Source organism: Meriones unguiculatus, chromosome 20 (assembly GCF_030254825.1).
Source record: "Meriones unguiculatus strain TT.TT164.6M chromosome 20, Bangor_MerUng_6.1, whole genome shotgun sequence".
NCBI lineage: Eukaryota > Metazoa > Chordata > Mammalia > Rodentia > Muridae > Meriones > Meriones unguiculatus.
Window position 1 is genome coordinate 3,731,998 of NC_083367.1, and position 14,021 is coordinate 3,746,018.

Below are 14,021 nucleotides of genomic sequence, written 5' to 3' on the forward strand. Positions count from 1 at the left end.
ACCCAGCCCTAACCCTAACCCTAACCCTAACCCTAACCCTAATCCTAACCCTAACCCTAACCCTAACCCTAACCTGTAACCCTAACCCTAACCCTAACCCTAACCCTAACCCTAACCCTAACGCTAACCCTAACCCTAACCCTAACCCTAACCCTAACCCTAACCCTAACTTGTTCCTAACAGGAACAAGTTTCCTAACAGGGACAAGTTTCCAACGAAAGAATGTAAATGAAAAGCACTACTCTGTAAACTGAATCACATGTGTGTCACTCGCTCAATTAGGAATACAGGAATACCGAAAAGTGTTATATCGCACTTTAAGGCACAGAAACTAGTTTCCATCGAAAGAACAGAAAAGCAAAGCACAACTTTGTAAACTAAATCACATACATGTTGCCCGTTCAATTATTACAACAGGAAAACTGAAAAGTGATATATCACACTGTACAGCACAGAAACAAGTTTCCAAGAAGAACAGAAACCAAAAGCACTACTTTGTTAACTAAATCACATGTGTGTCGCTCGCTCAATTAGGAATACAGGGAAACCGAAAAGTGTTATCTCACACTGTATTGCACAGAAACAAGTTTCCAAAGAAAGAACAGAAACGCAAAGCACAACTTTGTAAACTAATTCACATACGTGTCGCCTGTTCAATTATTATAAGAGGAAAACTGAAAAGTGATATAACACACTGTACAGCACAGGAACATGTTTCCATCGAAAGAACAGAAACGCAAAGCACAACTTTGTAAACTAATTCACATACGTGTCGCCTGTTCAATTATTATAACAGGAAAACTGAAAAGTGATATATCACACTGTACAGCACAGAAACAAGTTTCCAAGAAGAACAGAAACCCAAAGCACTACTTTGTAAACTAAATCACAAGTGTGTCGCTCACTCAGTTAGGAATACAGGGAAACCGGAAAGTGTTATCTCACACTGTATGGCACAGAAACAAGTTTCCAAAGAAAGAACAGAAGCGCAAAGCACAACTTTGTAAACTAATTCACATACGTGTCGCCTGTTCAATTATTATAAGAGGAAAACTGAAAAGTGATATAACACACTGTACAGCACAGGAACATGTTTCCATCGAAAGAACAGAAACGCAAAGCACAACTTTGTAAACTAATTCACATACGTGTCGCCTGTTCAATTATTATAACAGGAAAACTGAAAAGTGATATATCACATTGTACAGCACAGGAACAAGTTTCAAATGAAAGAACAAAAAAGAAAATCACTAATTTGTAAACTAAATCACATGTGTGTCGCTCGCTCCATTAGGAATACAGGAAAACTGAACAGTAATATATCTCACTATACAGCACAAGAACAAGTTTCCAACGATAGAACAGAAAAGCAAAGCACTACTTTTAAACAGACTCACTTGTGTGTTGCTCGCTCAATTAGGAATACAGGAAAACTGAAAAGTGTTATCTCAAACTGTACGGCACAGAAACAAGTTTCCATTGGAAGAACAGAAACGCAAAGCACAACTTTGTAAACTAATTCACATATGTGTCGCCTGTTCAATTATTATAACAGGAAAACTGAAAAGTGATATAACCCTAACCTTAACCCTAACCCAAAGGCCCTAACCCTAACCCTAACCCTAACCCTAACCCCTAACCCTGACCGTAACCCTAACCCTAACCCTAACCCTAACGCTAACCCTATCCCTTACCCAGCCCTAACCCTAACCCTAACCCTAACCCTAACCCTAATCCTAACCCTAACCCTAACTCTAACCCTAACTCTAACTTGTTCCTAACAGGAACAAGTTTCCAAGGAAAGAACGTAAATGAAAAGCACTACTTTGTAAACTGAATCACATGTGTGTCACTCGCTCAATTAGGAATACAGGAATACCGAAAAGTGTTATATCGCACTTTACGGCACAGAAACTAGTTACCATCGAAAGAACAGAAAAGCAAAGCACAACTTTGTAAACTAAATCACATACATGTCGCCCGTTCAATTATTACAACAGGAAAACTGAAAAGTGATATATCACACTGTACAGCACAGAAACAAGTTTCCAAGAAGAACAGAAACCCAAAGCACTACTTTGTAAACTAAATCACAAGTGTGTCGCTCACTCAATTAGGAATACAGGGAAACCGGAAAGTGTTATCTCACACTGTATGGCACAGAAACAAGTTTCCAAAGAAAGAACAGAAACGGAAAGCACAACTTTGTAAACTAAATGACACACGTGTCGCCTGTTTAATTATTATAAGAGGAAAACTGAAAAGTGATATAACACACTGTACAGCACAGGAACATGTTTTCATCAAAAGAACAGAAACGCAAAACACAACTTTGTAAACTAATTCACATACGTGTCGCCTGTTCAATTATTATAAGAGGAAAACTGAAAAGTGATATAACACACTGTACAGCACAGGAACATGTTTCCATCGAAAGAACAGAAACGCAAAGCACAACTTTGTAAACTAATTCACATACGTGTCGCTTGTTCAATTATTGTAACAGGAAAACTGAAAAGTGATATATCACATTGTACAGCACAGGAACAAGTTTCAAATGAAAGAACAAAAAAGAAAATCACCTATTTGTAAACTAAATCAAATGTGTGTCGCTCGCTTCATTAGGAATACAGGAAAACTGAAAAGTAATATATCTCACTGTACAGCGCAAGAACAAGTTTCCAACGAAAGAACAGAAAAGCAAAGCACTACTTTTAAACAGAATCACCTGTGTGTCGCTCGCTCAATTAGGAATACAGAAAAACTGAAAAGTGTTATCTCGCACTGTACGGCACAGAAACAAGTTTCCATTGAAAGAACAGAAACGCAAAGCACAACTTTGTAAACTAATTCACATATGTGTCGCCTGTTCAATTATTATAACAGGAAAACTGAAAAGTGATATAACCCTAACCCTAACCCTAACCCAAAGGCCCTAACCCTAACCCTAACCCTAACCCTAACCCCTAACCCTGACCGTAACCCTAACCCTAACCCTAACCCTAACGCTAACCCTATCCCTTACCCAGCCCTAACCCTAACCCTAACCCTAACCCTAACCCTAATCCTAACCCTAACCCTAACTCTAACCCTAACTCTAACTTGTTCCTAACAGGAACAAGTTTCCAAGGAAAGAACGTAAATGAAAAGCACTACTTTGTAAACTGAATCACATGTGTGTCACTCGCTCAATTAGGAATACAGGAATACCGAAAAGTGTTATATCGCACTTTACGGCACAGAAACTAGTTACCATCGAAAGAACAGAAAAGCAAAGCACAACTTTGTAAACTAAATCACATACATGTCGCCCGTTCAATTATTACAACAGGAAAACTGAAAAGTGATATATCACACTGTACAGCACAGAAACAAGTTTCCAAGAAGAACAGAAACCCAAAGCACTACTTTGTAAACTAAATCACAAGTGTGTCGCTCACTCAATTAGGAATACAGGGAAACCGGAAAGTGTTATCTCACACTGTATGGCACAGAAACAAGTTTCCAAAGAAAGAACAGAAACGGAAAGCACAACTTTGTAAACTAAATGACACACGTGTCGCCTGTTTAATTATTATAAGAGGAAAACTGAAAAGTGATATAACACACTGTACAGCACAGGAACATGTTTTCATCAAAAGAACAGAAACGCAAAACACAACTTTGTAAACTAATTCACATACGTGTCGCCTGTTCAATTATTATAAGAGGAAAACTGAAAAGTGATATAACACACTGTACAGCACAGGAACATGTTTCCATCGAAAGAACAGAAACGCAAAGCACAACTTTGTAAACTAATTCACATACGTGTCGCCTGTTCAATTATTGTAACAGGAAAACTGAAAAGTGATATATCACATTGTACAGCACAGGAACAAGTTTCAAATGAAAGAACAAAAAAGAAAATCACCTATTTGTAAACTAAATCAAATGTGTGTCGCTCGCTTCATTAGGAATACAGGAAAACTGAAAAGTAATATATCTCACTGTACAGCGCAAGAACAAGTTTCCAACGAAAGAACAGAAAAGCAAAGCACTACTTTTAAACAGAATCACCTGTGTGTCGCTCGCTCAATTAGGAATACAGAAAAACTGAAAAGTGTTATCTCGCACTGTACGGCACAGAAACAAGTTTCCATTGAAAGAACAGAAACGCAAAGCACAACTTTGTAAACTAATTCACATATGTGTCGCCTGTTCAATTATTATAACAGGAAAACTGAAAAGTGATATAACCCTAACCCTAACCCTAACCCAAAGGCCCTAACCCTAACCCTAACCCTAACCCTAACCCCTAACCCTGACCGTAACCCTAACCCTAACCCTAACCCTAACGCTAACCCTATCCCTTACCCAGCCCTAACCCTAACCCTAACCCTAACCCTAACCCTAATCCTAACCCTAACCCTAACTCTAACCCTAACTCTAACTTGTTCCTAACAGGAACAAGTTTCCAAGGAAAGAACGTAAATGAAAAGCACTACTTTGTAAACTGAATCACATGTGTGTCACTCGCTCAATTAGGAATACAGGAATACCGAAAAGTGTTATATCGCACTTTACGGCACAGAAACTAGTTACCATCGAAAGAACAGAAAAGCAAAGCACAACTTTGTAAACTAAATCACATACATGTCGCCCGTTCAATTATTACAACAGGAAAACTGAAAAGTGATATATCACACTGTACAGCACAGAAACAAGTTTCCAAGAAGAACAGAAACCCAAAGCACTACTTTGTAAACTAAATCACAAGTGTGTCGCTCACTCAATTAGGACTACAGGGAAACCGGAAAGTGTTATCTCACACTGTATGGCACAGAAACAAGTTTCCAAAGAAAGAACAGAAACGGAAAGCACAACTTTGTAAACTAAATGACACACGTGTCGCCTGTTTAATTATTATAAGAGGAAAACTGAAAAGTGATATAACACACTGTACAGCACAGGAACATGTTTTCATCAAAAGAACAGAAACGCAAAACACAACTTTGTAAACTAATTCACATACGTGTCGCCTGTTCAATTATTATAAGAGGAAAACTGAAAAGTGATATAACACACTGTACAGCACAGGAACATGTTTCCATCGAAAGAACAGAAACGCAAAGCACAACTTTGTAAACTAATTCACATACGTGTCGCCTGTTCAATTATTGTAACAGGAAAACTGAAAAGTGATATATCACATTGTACAGCACAGGAACAAGTTTCAAATGAAAGAACAAAAAAGAAAATCACCTATTTGTAAACTAAATCAAATGTGTGTCGCTCGCTTCATTAGGAATACAGGAAAACTGAAAAGTAATATATCTCACTGTACAGCGCAAGAACAAGTTTCCAACGAAAGAACAGAAAAGCAAAGCACTACTTTTAAACAGAATCACCTGTGTGTCGCTCGCTCAATTAGGAATACAGAAAAACTGAAAAGTGTTATCTCGCACTGTACGGCACAGAAACAAGTTTCCATTGAAAGAACAGAAACGCAAAGCACAACTGTGTAAACTAATTCACATATGTGTCGCCTGTTCAATTATTATAACAGGAAAACTGAAAAGTGATATAACCCTAACCCTAACCCTAACCCTAAGGCCCTAACCCTAACCCCTAACCCTAACCCTAACCCTAACCCTAACCCTAACCTGTAACCCTAACCCTAACCCTAACGCTAACCCTAACCCTAACCCTAACCCAAACCCTAACCCTAACCCTAACACTAACTTGTTCCTAACAGGAACAAGTTTCCTAACAGGGACAAGTTTCCAACGAAAGAATGTAAATGAAAACACTACTTTGTAAACTGAATCACATGTGTGTCACTCGCTCAATTAGGAATACAGGAAAACAGAAAAGTGTTATCTCGCACTGTACGGCACAGAAACTAGTTTCCATCGAAAGAACAGAAAAGCAAGCACAACTTTGTAAACTAATTCACATACGTGTCGCCTGTTCAATTATTATAAGAGGAAAACTGAAAAGTGATATAACACACTGTACAGCACAGGAATATGTTTTCATCGAAAGAACAGAAAAGCAAAGCACAACTTTGTAAACTAAATCGCATACGTGTCGCCCGTTCAATTATTACAACAGGAAAACTGAAAAGTGATATATCACACTGTACAGCACAGAAACAAGTTTCCAAGAAGAACAGAAACCCAAAGCACTACTTTGTAAACTAAATCACAAGTGTGTCGCTCACTCAATTAGGAATACAGGGAAACCGGAAAGTGTTATCTCACAATGTATGGCACAGAAACAAGTTTCCAAAGAAAGAACAGAAACGCAAAGCACAACTTTGTAAACTAATTCACATACGTGTCGCCTGTTCAATTATTATAAGAGGAAAACTGAAAAGTGATATAACACACTGTACAGCACAGGAACATGTTTCCATCGAAAGAACAGAAACGCAAAGCACAACTTTGTAAACTAATTCACATACGTGTCGCCTGTTCAATTATTGTAACAGGAAAACTGAAAAGTGATATATCACATTGTACAGCACAGGAACAAGTTTCAAATGAAAGAACAAAAAAGAAAATCAGTAATTTGTAAACTAAATCACATGTGTGTCGCTCGCTCCATTAGGAATACAGGAAAACTGAACAGTAATATATCTCACTGAACAGCACAAGAAGAAGTTTCCAACGAAAGAACAGAAAAGCAAAGCACTACTTTTAAACAGAATCACCTGTGTGTTGCTCGCTCAATTAGGAATACAGGAAAACTGAAAAGTGTTATCTCGCACTGTACGGCCCAGAAACAAGTTTCCATTGAAAGAACAGAAACGCAAAGCACAACTTTGTAAACTAATTCACGTATATGTCGCCTGTTCAATTATTATAACAGGAAAACTGAAAAGTGATATAACCCTAACCCTAACCCTAACCCTAACGCTAACCCTAACCCTAACCCTAACCCTAACCCTAACCCTAACTTGTTCCTAACAGCAACAAGTTTCCTAACAGGGACAAGTTTCCAACGTAAGAATGTAAATGAAAACACTACTTTGTAAACTGAATCACATGTGTGTCACTCGCTCAATTAGGAATACAGGAAAACCGAAAAGTGTTATCTCGCACTGTACGGCACAGAAACTAGTTTCCATCGAAAGAACAGAAAAGCAAAGCACAACTTTGTAAACTAATTCACATACGTGTCGCCTGTTCAATTATTATAAGAGGAAAACTGAAAAGTGATATAACACACTGTACAACACAGGAATATGTTTTCATCAAAAGAACAGAAAAGAAGCACAACTTTGTAAACTAAATCACATACGTGTCGCCCGTTCAATTATTACAACAGGAAAACTGAAAAGTGATATATCACACTGTACAGCACAGAAACAAGTTTCCAAGAAGAACAGAAACCCAAAGCACTACTTTGTAAACTAAATCACAAGTGTGTCGCTCACTCAATTAAGAATACAGGGAAACCGGAAAGTGTTATCTCACACTGTATGGCACAGAAACAAGTTTCCAAAGAAAGAACAGAAACGGAAAGCACAACTTTGTATACTAAATGACACACGTGTCGCCTGTTTAATTATTATAAGAGGAAAACTGAAAAGTGATATAACACACTGTACAGCACAGGAACATGTTTTCATCAAAAGAACAGAAACGCAAAGCACAACTTTGTAAACTAATTCACATACGTGTCGCCTGTTGAATTATTATAAGAGGAAAACTGAAAAGTGATATAACACACTGTACAGCACAGGAACATGTTTCCATCGAAAGAACAGAAACGCAAAGCACAACTTTGTAAACTAATTCACATACGTGTCGCCTGTTCAATTATTGTAACAGGAAAACTGAAAAGTGATATATCACATTGTACAGCACAGGAACAAGTTTCAAATGAAAGAACAAAAAAGAAAATCACCTATTTGTAAACTAAATCAAATGTGTGTCGCTCGCTTCATTAGGAATACAGGAAAACTGAAAAGTAATATATCTCACTGTACAGCGCAAGAACAAGTTTCCAACGAAAGAACAGAAAAGCAAAGCACTACTTTTAAACAGAATCACCTGTGTGTCGCTCGCTCAATTAGGAATACAGAAAAACTGAAAAGTGTTATCTCGCACTGTACGGCACAGAAACAAGTTTCCATTGAAAGAACAGAAACGCAAAGCACAACTTTGTAAACTAATTCACATATGTGTCGCCTGTTCAATTATTATAACAGGAAAACTGAAAAGTGATATAACCCTAACCCTAACCCTAACCCTAAGGCCCTAACCCTAACCCTAACCCCTAACCCTAACCCTAACCCTAACCCTAACCTGTAACCCTAACCCTAACCCTAACCCTAACCCTAACCCTAACGCTAACCCTAACCCTAACCCTAACCCTAACCCTAACTTGTTCCTAACAGAAACAAGTTTCCTAACAGGGACAAGTTTCCAACGAAAGAATGTAAATGAAAAGCACTACTTTGTAAACTGAATCACATGTGTGTCACTCGCTCAATTAGGAATACAGGAAAACCGAAAAGTGTTATCTCGCACTGTACGGCACAGAAACTAGTTTCCATCGAAAGAACAGAAAAGCAAAGCACAACCTTGTAAACTAATTCACATACGTGTCGCCTGTTCAATTATTATAAGAGGAAAACTGACAAGTGATATAACACACTGTACAGCACAGGAATATGTTTTCATCGAAAGAACAGAAAAGCAAAGCACAACTTTGTAAACTAAATCGCATACGTGTCGCCCGTTCAATTATTACAACAAGAAAACTGAAAAGTGATATATCACACTGTACAGCACAGAAACAAGTTTCCAAGAAGAACAGAAACCCAAAGCACTACTTTGTAAACTAAATCACAAGTGTGTCACTCACTCAATTAGGATACAGGGAAACCGGAAAGTGTTATCTCACAATGTATGGCACAGAAACAAGTTTCCAAAGAAAGAACAGAAACGCAAAGCACAACTTTGTAAACTAATTCACATACGTGTCGCCTATTCAATTATTATAAGAGGAAAACTGAAAAGTGATATAACACACTGTACAGCACAGGAACATGTTTCCATCGAAAGAACAGAAACGCAAAGCACAACTTTGTAAACTAATTCACATACGTGTCGCCTGTTCAATTATTATAACAGGAAAACTGAAAAGTGATATATCACATTGTACAGCACAGGAACAAGTTTCAAATGAAAGAACAAAAAAGAAAATCACTAATTTGTAAACTAAATCACATGTGTGTCGCTCGCTCCATTAGGAATACAGGAAAACTGAACAGTAATATATCTCACTGTACAGCACAAGAACAAGTTTCCAACGATAGAACAGAAAAGCAAAGCACTACTTTTAAACAGAATCACCTGTGTTTTGCTCGCTCAATTAGGAATACAGGAAAACTGAAAAGTGTTATCTCAAACTGTACGGCACAGAAAAAAGTTTCCATTGAAAGAACAGAAACGCAAAGCACAACTTTGTAAACTAATTCACATATGTGTCGCCTGTTCAATTATTATAACAGGAAAACTGAAAAGTGATATAACCCTAACCCTAACCCAAAGGCCCTAACCCTAACCCTAACCCTAACCCTAACCCTAACCCTAACGCTAACCCTATCCCTTACCCAGCCCTAACCCTAACCCTAACCCTAACCCTAACCCTAACCCTAACTCTAACCCTAACTCTAACTTGTTCCTAACAGGAACAAGTTTCCAAGGAAAGAACGTAAATGAAAAGCACTACTTTGTAAACTGAATCACAAGTGTGTCACTCGCTCAATTAGGAATACAGGAATACCGAAAAGTGTTATATCGCACTTTACGGCACAGAAACTAGTTACCATCGAAAGAACAGAAAAGCAAAGCACAACTTTGTAAACTAAATCACATACATGTCGCCCGTTCAATTATTACAACAGGAAAACTGAAAAGTGATATATCACACTGTACAGCACAGAAACAAGTTTCCAAGAAGAACAGAAACCCAAAGCACTACTTTGTAAACTAAATCACAAGTGTGTCGCTCACTCAATTAGGAATACAGGGAAACCGGAAAGTGTTATCTCACACTGTATGGCACAGAAACAAGTTTCCAAAGAAAGAACAGAAACGGAAAGCACAACTTTGTAAACTAAATGACACACGTGTCGCCTGTTTAATTATTATAAGAGGAAAACTGAAAAGTGATATAACACACTGTACAGCACAGGAACATGTTTTCATCAAAAGAACAGAAACGCAAAGCACAACTTTGTAAACTAATTCACATACGTGTCGCCTGTTCAATTATTATAAGAGGAAAACTGAAAAGTGATATAACACACTGTACAGCACAGGAACATGTTTCCATCGAAAGAACAGAAAGGCAAAGCAGAACTTTGTAAACTACTTCACATACGTGTCGCCTGTTCAATTATTGTAACAGGAAAACTGAAAAGTGATATATCACATTGTACAGCACAGGAACAAGTTTCAAATGAAAGAACAAAAAAGAAAATCACCTATTTGTAAACTAAATCAAATGTGTGTCGCTCGCTTCATTAGGAATACAGGAAAACTGAAAAGTAATATATCTCACTGTACAGCACAAGAACAAGTTTCCAACGAAAGAACAGAAAAGCAAAGCACTACTTTTAAACAGAATCACCTGTGTGTCGCTCGCTCAATTAGGAATACAGAAAAACTGAAAAGTGTTATCTCGCACTGTACGGCACAGAAACTAGTTTCCATCGAAAGAACAGAAAAGCAAAGCACAACTTTGTAAACTAAATCACATACGTGTCGCCCATTCAATTATTATAACAGGAAAACTGAAAAGTGATATAACCCTAACCCTAACCCTAACCCAAAGGCCCTAACCCTAACCCTAACCCCTAACCCTAACCCTAACCCTAACCCTAACCCTAACGCTAACCCTATACCTTACCCAGCCCTAACCCTAACCCTAAACCTAACCCTAACCCTAACCCTAACCCTAACCCTAACTTGTTCCTAACAGGAACAAGTTTCCACGAAAGAACGTAAATGAAAAGCACTACTTTGTAAACTGAATCACATGTGTGTCACTCGCTCAATTAGGAATACAGGAAAACCGAAAAGTGTTATCTCGCACTGTAATGCACAGAAACTAGTTTTCATCGAAAGAACAGAAAAGCAAAGCACAACTTTGTAAACTAAATCACATACGTGTCGCCCATTCAATTATTACAACAGGAAAACTGAAAAGTGATATATCACACTGTACAGCACAGAAACAATTTTCCAAGAAGAACAGAAACCCAAAACACTACTTTGTAAACTAAATCACATGTGTGTCGCTCGCTCAATTAGGAATACAGGGAAACCGAAAAGTGTTATCTCACACTGTATGGCACACAAACAAGTTTCCAAAGAAAGAACAGAAATGCAAAGCACAACTTTGTAAACTAAATGAAATACGTGTCGCCTGTTCAATTATTACAACAGGAAAACTGAAAAGTGATATATCACACTGTACAGCACAGGAACATGTTTCCATCGAAAGAACATAAACGCAAAACACAACTTTGTAAACTAATTCACATACGTGTCGCCTGTTCAATTATTGTAACAGGAAAACTGAAAAGTGATATATCACATTGTACAGCACAGGAACAAGTTTCAAATGAAAGAACAAAAAAGAAAATCACTAATTTGTAAACTAAATCACATGTGTGTCGCTCGCTTCATTAGGAATACAGGAAAACTGAAAAGTAATATATCGCACTGTACAGCACAAGAACAAGTTTCCAACGAAAGAACAGAAAAACAAAGCACTACTTTTAAACAGAATCACCTGTGTGTCGCTCGCTCAATTAGGAATACAGGAAAACTGAAAAGTGTTATCTCGCACTGTACGGCACAGAAACAAGTTTCCATTGAAAGAACAGAAACGCAAAGCACAACTTTGTAAACTAATTCAAATATGTGTCGCCTGTTCAATTATTATAACAGGAAAACTGAAAAGTGATATAACCCTAACCCTAACCCTAACCTTAATGCCCTAACCCTAACCGTAACCCGTAACCCTAACCCTAACCCTAACCCTAACCCTAACCCCTAACCCTAACCCTAACCCTAACCCTAACCATAACCCTAACGCTAACCCTAACCCTAACCCTAACCCTAACCCTAACTTGTTCCTAACAGGAACAAGTTTCCTAACAGGAACAAGTTTCCAACGAAAGAATGTAAATGAAAAGCACTACTTTGTAAACTGAATCACATGTGTGTCACTCGCTCAATTAGGAATACAGGAAATCCGAAAAGTGTTATCTCGCACTGTACGGCACAGAAACTAGTTTCCATCGAAAGAACAGAAAAGCAAAGCACAACTTTGTAAACTAAATCACATACGTGTTGCCCGTTCAATTATTACAACAGGAAAACTGAAAAGTGATATATCACACTGTACAGCACAGAAACAAGTTTCCAAGAAGAACAGAAACCCAAAGCACTACTTTGTAAACTAAATCACAAGTGTGTCGCTCACTCAATTAGGAATACAGGGAAACCGGAAAGTGTTATCTCACACTGTATGGCACAGAAACAAGTTTCCAAAGAAAGAACAGAAACGCAAAGCACAACTTTGTAAACTAATTCACATACGTGTCGCCTGTTCAAGGAGTATAAGAGGAAAACTGAAAAGTGATATAACACACTGTACAGCACAGGAACATGTTTCCATCGAAAGAACAGAAACGCAAAGCACAACTTTGTAAACTAATTCACATACGTGTCGCCTGTTCAATTATTATAACAGGAAAACTGAAAAGTGATATATCACATTGTACAGCACAGGAACAAGTTTCAAATGAAAGAACAAAAAAGAAAATCACTAATTTGTAAACTAAATCACATGTGTGTCGCTCGCTCCATTAGGAATACAGGAAAACTGAACAGTAATATATCTCACTGTACAGCACAAGAACAAGTATCCAACGAAAGAACAGAAAAGCAAAGCACTACTTTTAAACAGAATCACCTGTGTGTTGCTCGCTCAATTAGGAATACAGGAAAACTGAAAAGTGTTATCTCGCACTGTACGGCACAGAAACAAGTTTCCATTGAAAGAACAGAAACGCAAAGCACAACTTTGTAAACTAATTCACATATGTGTCGCCTGTTCAATTATTATAACAGGAAAACTGAAAAGTGATATAACCCTAACCCTAACCCTAACCCTAACGCTAACCCTAACCCTAACCCTAACCCTAACCCTAACCCTAACTTGTTCCTAACAGGAACAAGTTTCCTAACAGGGACAAGTTTCCAACGAAAGAATGTAAATGAAAAGCACTACTTTGTAAACTGAATCACATGTGTGTCACTCGCTCAATTAGGAATACAGGAAAACCGAAAAGTGTTATCTCGCACTGTACGGCACAGAAACTAGTTTCCATCGAAAGAACAGAAAAGCAAAGCACAACTTTGTAAACTAAATCACATACGTGTCGCCCGTTCAATTATTACAACAGGAAAACTGAAAAGTGATATATCACACTGTACAGCACAGAAACAAGTTTCCAAGAAGAACAGAAACCCAAAGCACTACTTTGTAAACTAAATCACAAGTGTGTCGCTCACTCAATTAGGAATACAGGGAAACCGGAAAGTGTTATCTCACACTGTATGGCACAGAAACAAGTTTCCAAATAAAGAACAGAAACGCAAAGCACAACTTTGTAAACTAATTCACATACGTGTCGTCTGTTCAATTATTATAAGAGGAAAACTGAAAAGTGACATAACACACTGTACAGCACAGGAACATGTTTCCATCGAAAGAACAGAAACGCAAAGCACAACTTTGTAAACTAATTCACATACGTGTCGCCTGTTCAATTATTATAACAGGAAAACTGAAAAGTGATATATCACATTGTACAGCACAGGAACAAGTTTCAAATGAAATAACAAAAAAGAAAATCACTAATTTGTAAACTAAATCACATGTGTGTCGCTCGCTCCATTAGGAATACAGGAAAACTGAACAGTAATATATCTCACTGTACAGCA